The sequence below is a fragment of the Mastomys coucha genome, unplaced genomic scaffold, assembly GCF_008632895.1.
Source record: "Mastomys coucha isolate ucsf_1 unplaced genomic scaffold, UCSF_Mcou_1 pScaffold18, whole genome shotgun sequence".
Lineage (NCBI taxonomy): Eukaryota > Metazoa > Chordata > Mammalia > Rodentia > Muridae > Mastomys > Mastomys coucha.
This window is the reverse complement of record NW_022196900.1, coordinates 18,358,229-18,366,853: the sequence shown is the minus strand read 5'-3', so window position 1 is coordinate 18,366,853 and position 8,625 is coordinate 18,358,229. Positions and strand designations below refer to the sequence as shown.

At 47.4% G+C, this 8,625-nt stretch overlaps 1 protein-coding gene across 6 annotated transcripts in view; it reads right to left on the bottom strand.

Annotated features, from left to right (window-relative positions):
- Palm2akap2 (PALM2 and AKAP2 fusion) overlaps positions 1-8,625 on the bottom strand; it is a 469,586-nt gene that overhangs the window by 330,690 nt on the left and 130,271 nt on the right. The window contains exon 1 of one of the 6 annotated variants that reach the window (XM_031377475.1): positions 251-356. The exons of the other annotated variants lie outside the window; for them this stretch is intronic. The gene's annotated coding sequence lies outside the window, so the exon portion shown is untranslated. Of the gene's footprint in view, positions 1-250; positions 357-8,625 lie in introns of those variants that run through there. 6 annotated transcript variants of the gene reach the window in all.

Sequence of the window (8,625 nt, the reverse complement as noted above, 5' to 3'; positions counted from 1 at the left end):
TCAAAGCTCAGCCTCGGTCTCCACTGGCGCGGCCGCCTGGCTGCGCCCCAGCGCCGCCGCGAACTGCAAGATCCCAGACTCAACCGCCACCGCCACCACCGGCCGCGCCAGCCGGGGACGTGGGCCGCCGGCAGCCTCCGGGAGAGCGCGCTCGTCCGCGCTAGGTCCCCGCCCTGACGTCTCCGCGCCTCGCTCCGCCCCTGGGGTGTGGGGGCCCCGTGGCTGCCGCCGTCGCTCGCGAGTGGGGCACCTGGGGCGCTTGTGATTAGCGAGCAGGCGGGCTGGGGGGCGCACAGCTGGTGCGCCTCGGTGGCCGCGCGCGCTGCGCTCAGGGTCTAGACAAGACCAGGCGGCGCCTCTGCTCTGAGCAGAGATGCCAGCAGAAGGGGCCTTTGGCAGAACTCGGGCCCCAGCACGTGTCCTTACTTGCCGGCTACGGCCACCCAGCATCCCCAGTGCCTTCTAGCTGGCTCCAGATGCTTGGGTTCCATGTGGGGACATTTCCAACAGATAACTGCTGTCTTGTCCACGTGCTTCAGATGGTAGGACCCTCAAGGGCAGGGTTTCTCACCAGATAGGCCACCCTTCTGGTGATACACCAACAGCTCAGAGTTTGAAGCTCTGGGTGTCTTCCTTGGCAACTAAATCACTCTGAGCCTCAGTTTCCTTATCTGAAAAAAGTGAAGGATTGCAAATGACCTGGCAGAGACATCCTTAAAAATGATTGTGGCTAGGAGCCTAGGGGGATAGCTCAGCGAGTGGGTAAAGCACTTAAGCACAAGGATTAAAGTTTATATTCCCAGAATCCACGTAAAAGTCGAGTGGTCGTGGAAGCCCCTGTAATATGAGGGAAGCCCACAAGCTTGAGGTCAGGCACTAAACTCTAAGCTCCTCTGATGACACGGATGTGATGACAGCACAGGCCCCAAGAAAAAAACATGCTAACAAGAAATGGTTCTTTCCCATATAGCTGTGTATAAAATAGGCACCAAAAGGAGTGATGGGTGATGGAGGCTAGGAATCCAGCTCAATTGTCAAATACTCCCCTAGCCTGTATTGAGTCGGTCTTGGGTCAGATTCTTGGGAGTCAGGGTGGGGGTAGGAATGATGGTGCTGAAAGAAGGTGAATGTACTTAAACTCACCAAACTGTATATTTAAAAATGGTTCAAACAGCTGGGCAGTGGTGGTGCACGCCTTTAATTCTAGCACTTGGGAGGCAGAGGCAGGCAGATTTCTGAGTTCGAGGCCAGCCTGGTCTACAGAGTGAGTTCCAGGACAGCCAGGGCTGTACAGAGAAACCCTGTCTGGGGGCTGGGGGGGGGACTTTCTTAAAAAAATGGTTCAAACAGCAAATTGTATACTGTGTATATTTAACACCAATTAGTGTTCACAAAGGGGGATGGAAGTGGAGATGAGGAAGGAAAGCGCCCTCGGTGACTCTTCAGGGACCATCATTTGTAAAGATCTGAACATTAAAGCAGAAGAACTAGGGTTGGACACGATGCTCAGTGTAATCACCTTGCTAGTCATAGCTAAAAAGCTGAGAGTAGCCAAGATGGGAAATCAAGCCAGGGAGAGAGTCAGCCAAGGACACGGATGAAGTAGAAGATTCGAAGAGCAGAAGGGAAAACTGGGGGGCTTACTCTATAAGCCACAGCATGGAGGACAGGAAATTGCATGGGGTCATGTGCTTCTGTGTGGTTCAGGTCCAAGTAGGCTGTGGAGAAGCCATAGGCTCCAGGAGTGAAGAGTGGGAGAGCAGTCACCCCAGAGCAGGGGTTGCTTAGGAGGCATATGAGGTGAAAAGTGTGCTGGAGTATCAGCTTCCTTTTCCAGATCTTAGGAAGTGCAGAAGGGACAGGTAGGCAGTCATTAGAGAGAAGAATTTTTAGATTAGAAAGAATATAGAGTGCCGGGCTATCAAGTCTAATAGTTTAGACTCGAGAGATGCTAGAGCAAAGGAAAATACACATTAGGCAGGTGGTCTCGGGTTGGACCAGAGGGCATTCTTGTCAGCATCCCTCACCAACTGGAAAGGAGGACGAGTGCAGCAGAGAATGAGGGAGGAATGGGGAAGGACAGGAAGAAATTTTGAGTTGGAATTCTGTAGAGTAGCTGGGGAGCCTTGACTTGGTTGTCCTGGCAACTAAGTGATTGACGCTGATGGAACTGGAGGGTGGTACGTCTGAATGCTTGGAATGATTTAGAAAGGAACTCTGGGCAATGGGGAACCCTAAAATATGGATTCTGGAATTGGGTTGTTCAGTAGTTAAGAGCAGTGATGGCTCTGCCAGGGGGGCCCATATCCATTCAGTTCCTGGCACCCACGTGGCTGCTCACCCCTGTCTGAGACTCCCGTCCCAGGGGATCTGATGCCCTCTTCTGTCCTCTGGGAGTGCTGCACACATATGGTGTCCAGACATATACGAAGACAAGTACATTTTTTTTAAAAAAAAAATTGGACCTTAGGCAACCATCTGCATTAGGACTTTATGACCACATGCACAGAATTAAATCTCTACGTGGCAAGCTGAGAACTACAGATGGACTCAGAGTCATTTCATTAATGAAATTTACAGAACCAAAGACTCCTGACCAATGGTGCATGCTTCCTCAGTGGTTTTTAATCCACCTGAGACCCACTACTCCAGGACTATGCTCGCCCAGAACTGAGGATTGTCAAAGCAGGTACATCAAAAAGTCAAAGAGGGGAGGAAGTTAGGATGTCTGACACTGGGTTCGGGCCAGTTAGGACCTGAGGCAAACACAGGTTATTTTTAGCCCAATTGGTGAACCCTTTCCAACCTTTGGGAAGGCTCCCACATTTAAACCATATGAGAAGCAAGCAACATCTCATCACAGAAGTGGGGAAATGCCAGACACCTGCTTCCCCAGATCTCCCGGAAGCTATGCAAGGCCTGAAATCTGAATTTAACCAAACACATGCACCACCAAGAAGTTGGAAGACAGCATTTTTGAGAATTTTTCAGGCTGGTAGCTTATTTTTGGTCTTGTCCATGACCTAAGCCTCTTCTACAGATTCCTCAACTATTCTTCAAGCTACCAAAGGCAGTGCGAGTGCCTTTCTTTTCTTTGTTTGTCAACCAGAATCCATTTCAGTTGCTTGTAACCAAAGACCCCTAGTCAAACAGAAGACATGTGGACTGGATGGCTGAGGCTCGGCCAACAAGCAGAAGGAGGCTATTTTCTCTCCCAGCACTGTTCCCTTCCAATCTAAACTCTAGCATTTGGAAACCATTGAACCTATCATAAGCACAGACATTTATAATCCAAATTATCTCTATTTTTTAAGACAGGGTCTCATGGAGCCCAGTCTAGCCTCAAACTCACTATGTAGCTGTGGATGGCCTTGAGTGACTTACCCTTAGGCTTCCTTGCCTCTGCTGCTGAGATTCCAAGCACATACCACCGTGCCTGGAGTGTGGGATGTTAAGGATCCAACATTGTGCATGCTAGGCAAACACTCCACCAAGTAAGCTACACCCGAACATACATTCACATTGTAGCTAGTCAACTCTCGGTAATTAAGGGATTGTGCGATGTTACAGAGGGTTGACAGTCCAGTGCCACAGCTATATTACCTACTATCTTCCAAACATTTAACATTCAGTATTATGTGTTATGGTGGTGCATCATCTGCGTCACAAATCAGTAGCTCTTGTGGGGATATTAAGTTGTGCTGTATAGCATGACCCAGGTGGTGGGTTTCTTTGATAGATGTGGCACTGTAAAAGCATCACACAGACTGAATACAGAACGGTAGATAATGCGAAATAAATGTTTTGCTGATAGAAGTTTTAGGAATCTATTTTAGGACAGGAATCTTTTGGGGATTGCAAATGAGCACAGACTATTTTCCCTGTGGGGAAAACAGGAGCTTGATATAAGCCAAGAGAAATGACTTCCCAAAGCCCATCCTTTCAGAAAAAGTCAATGTCCTGTTGGGGAGTAGTGTGAAATGTATTAGCAATTTGAAGGTTTCCTTACACAAAGGTGATTCAAAGGACATGCCAGCATCTCCTGAGACATTTGCCTTGACTCCTTTTTGAATGAGATCATTTAAAACTATATGGCCATTTAAAGCATATGTGATATTGTAGAACAGGGATGTGGAAGGGCAAAGGGGGTACAAGAACAGACAGGATAACGGGGTGTGCACAGAATGAAAGTACCTTACACAAATGCAGGGACATGTCATCATTAAGCCTCTTCATATAATTAGCATGTATTACCTTTGAAAGTACATAATGGCTACACAGAGTCCAAAGGAGGAAGCCACACTTGGTATCTGTCCCCTTGGCTCCTATGGTTATCAGCTCTTTGATGGGCCTTCAAGGTTGTGCTGTTTTTCTCTGTGGATTCAAGTGATAGAAATCCATAGGGGGTTTCCATGGAGCAAGAAGACAGAGAAAGGTTAAAGTTCAGCATGCCAGAGTATGACAGAATGTAGGCTGGAGCTGCTTCTGTACAGCCAGAGACCAAGGACTCTATGCAGCAGATTTGGTGGAAGACATGGCGAGGCATGAACATTGGTATCTAGTCGGCTGCTTCCTTTTCTACTGGTTGGCTTTCAAGAGCACTTTCATTTGACTGATGTGAGTTGCTAGAGTGACCGAGATGGCATAAAGACAGTAAACACGAATTAGTGCTGGATGTTTAAGAATCGTTCACAATGTGCCTTACTCCAATGTGTTTGCAGACAATACTGTACTATTTGTAAGTCTGCTCAGAATTGTCTTGTTAATAAAAGCCTTGGAAAGTGGAATTAGGAAGTAGGAGGTGGGCACAACATATAATAGACATGAGTTGTAAAGATAAGTTGGGATCCTGGGCATCTCATAAGGATGCTGGAAGAAATAGGATAACAGATGTCAAGGGCTACTCTTGGTGCTCCAGATGTGGTGGGTCTTAAGGAATCTACCTAATCCTTGCTATAGTCAAAGGTCCAGAGACCAGATTGATTCATTGACTTGGTTTTATCCAAACATAACTTTAATGCATTTTAAATAAAAAGAGGTGGCCTATCCATATTCTTTATTTCATTTTATGTATATGAGGTTTTGTATGCATGCATGCCCATGTATCACATGAGTGCATGCATCTTCAGAGGCTAGAAAAAGACATCAGAATCTCTGAAACTGAATGGCAGTGAGCTATCACATGAGTGTTGAAAACCAAATGGAAGTTCTCAGAAAGAGTTGAAAGTGCTCTTAACCAATAAGCCATCTTTCAAGCTCCAGAAATTTCTTTACTGGATTCTCCTTCTAATGGTTAATATATACCTAGCGTCATCTTTTGGGATCAGTTAATTTAATAAATCTATATAAGAAGATACTTTGCCTCTACCTTCTGAATGGGTATACAAGTGTGTGGTACCGACCCTCTTTTTAGATGGTGCTGATGACTGAACCCAGGACATTAAGCATGCTAGGCGAGCATCCTACCAACTGAGTTACATCGCCAGCCCTGGAAGAGAATTCTTAAGTGGTGATAGACTAAGCCCTAGGAGAAAACGGGCAAATAATTATTTCTGGGTATTTTGGGAAAGAGCCCAATGCCTGTGTAGTAAAAATGCACAGCTGTAGAGCTGATTCCAGGTTTAAAAGTGAATTAGTTACAAACTAGAAAGATCTCTGGAAAGATCAGGTCTGCCCTAGCCTGGTGATCTGATGCCACTAGACACAGTTGGGTCACTGGCTTCATAGAGAGCTTAGAAGCCAGTCCAGTTTGTCCCAGCACAATGCCCATGATGTGCCCTGTCAGCATGGAATCCTTTTTTGTATCGTGATTATCGACACTTTCATTATTAGCCACGATTCCATAATGCCCCGCGCATTCTACAAGTCAGCACTGCTGACCCAGGGAGAGATTTCCTGCAGGCTTGGCAGTGGGGAGATGTGGCCTGCTGTTGCAGTTCTGTCTGATCCAATGGCTGGGGAAGCAAGAGTGAAGCTGGGAATAGCCTAACCTCTGCACCCACTAGCAACACAGGCTGTCCCCTCTTGGTGCCCATTTCATTCAGAGAAGTCAACCAGACAGTCTCAAAAGTCACTCCTTACTGATGCACTCCTTACCCCAGCCCCCTGGACAAGTTATCTTTCCCCAGAGCAGCCTGGAGTAGAAAGATGTGGGACAGAAGCTCAAATCCAGACCCTCATGCTAACTGCCACTGAGTATGACCACATACCAGCCACTTCTCTGCTCTGCTCTGCTCTAGACATCAGGGATGGGTTCTTTGTTTGTAGACTGGGAATAGGGCTAGCCAGTTAACCTACTTGCTTCTTGCTAGTATTGTAGGATAAAGGACCAGAATGAAAGATTAAGATTCCAAAGTCAGTGGCCTAGTTAGCTTTCTATGCTGTGATAAAATACCATGACCCAAAGGAGCTTGGGGGACCAAGGGATTTATTTCATTGAAGACTTCCAGGTCGTGGCCCACCATGAAGGGAAATCAGGGCAGGAAGTCAAACAGGGCAGTACTGGAGGCAGGAACAGAGAGAGATTGTAGATGATTGCTGGTTACTGGCTGGGCTCCCATATCTTGCTCATCTTGCTTTCTTTACTACCCAGGGCCTTCTACTCAGGAGTGGATCTGCCTCCATCAGGCTAGACCCTGCCAGATCAATCACCGGCCAAAAAATGTCCCCATAGACTTGCTTACAGGCAATCTGATGGAGGCATGTTTTTTGTTGTTGTTGCTTTTTGCTTTTCAGTTGAAGATCCCGTTTCCCAAATGACTCTAGCTTGTGTCAAATTGACAAAAGTATTAACCAGCAGTTACTGACTTGGAGATATGATGACTACCGGGAGCATGGTCATGTAATTGCCTAGGCTCAATCCGGTAGGATAAAAGCCTGTGCCTTCACATAAGTCAAAAAGGTGCTTTGAGCTCTGGATAGGTAGGTCTCTAAGAGAACTGAACCAGGAAAGGGAAATTATCATTGGCATCTGGGGCTGTCTTTGACTCCTAGATGACCCCTAAGTCATATGTAACTAAAGACAAATAGCCCTACATCCTGGTCTCTGCATTCAGTTAGTCTACAGAAATGCAGAAAAGGCTATAGTGGTCTGAGGATGCAATTGGAGAAACAGAAAAGCAGGGAAAGAAACAGAAAATCTTGACTGTGTTTTGGGCCCGTTGTGTGCATGCCAAGCCTATATTTGAATGCTATTTGGCATGCACTTGCTTCCACGTGTTCTTCTTTCTGCATTCATTCAAGGGCTAAATTTATCCCACTAGAGGGGAAGGCATACTTGAGGAGGTGGGGAGAAAAAGTTGTAGACACAAAGGCGGCTGCCTGTTGGGGAGCCAGAAGCACCAGGGAGCTCCCTGGAAAAAGGCAGGGAGCCAGCACTCGGAGGGAACCTTCCCCACACCCTGAGCACAGGTCCTAAGCTGACCTGACAATGGAAGGCATCTGTGCTCTTCCCTTCTAGGAGAGGTATGAGCAGGAGCCAGACTCCAGATCCGGAGAAAGCAATTCCCAGACTCCGGCGAGTTCCCAAGTCTGACCCAGCCCTTCAGGAACTGGAGATCCTGCAGCCCTCCAGGCCTCTCCTGGGACAGCAGTGTCTGTCCCCAACTCTTGCTGATGAAGAGTTGATCTCCCTCTCCCTGTTGGAAGTACCACTGCAGTTGTTTGAGGAGCAGCTTGGTAGGATGGGTGCATGGAAGGAGAATGCTGTGTCCTGCTGTCAAGGAAGACTAGACTGCTGTGCAGCCATTACTGGGGAGAAGGCGGCTGAGCCATGTTGGAGCTGGGGAGCCATCTGTGGTTGTTTCATGCTTCCTTCTTTGCATCTTGTTCCCCACTTTGCTCTCTTAATTATTTACCTCTCAAAAGCCATCTTCTGCTATAGCATCTTTGCAAATGGACAGGACAAGTCATTGAAACAGGTAGCTTTCCTAGTGACCAGAGTGTTCTCTGATGGGGCTTCAGCCTTTCCCAGAGAGCAGGTAGTGGCTTTCTGTCTGAACTCTGCCTCCCATATTTTGTGAGACATCTTTCTCTTTGTTAAGATAAGTGAGGGCAGGGTCCCCAAGACTTCCCTTTGTTTTAACCTCAACTAAGCCACCAAAGCCTCTTGCCAGAGTTTCCCCCCATATTTGGTCTGCAGTACCCTTTCCTCCTCCCCAGAGAACTTGACACCTTCTTCATCTGTTTGTAGCACTCCAAATTTGGTGCTTTCTCATACCATGAGCTATGCCTGGAATGCAGCCTCCCCCTCCTTCTCCTAACTTCCCAAGTCTCCTCTTGTTAACTTCACAGAGTTCCCGAAATCCCACCCACTCAGGGTATATCTGTCTGTCCCTTGGGGAAGAAGTCGTTATCCCGCCTAATTCCTAACATAATATGCCACTGGCAAACTCATGGCTCCACTTGTCATTCCTTCTTAACCCCAAGAACCATAAAGTCACAGCTTTGAAGGAGATCTTGTCCTGGTCTTGTCCTACAAGCCACTGTGATGGTTGTTTGTAAATAAGGAAGCTATTTAAGCTGGGAGGAGCCATAGATTAGACAAACCTGGCAGTGTGGGGGGGAGGGAGGGAGGGAGGGAGGGACAGAGAAAGAGAGAGAGAGAGAGAGAGAGAGAGAGAGAGA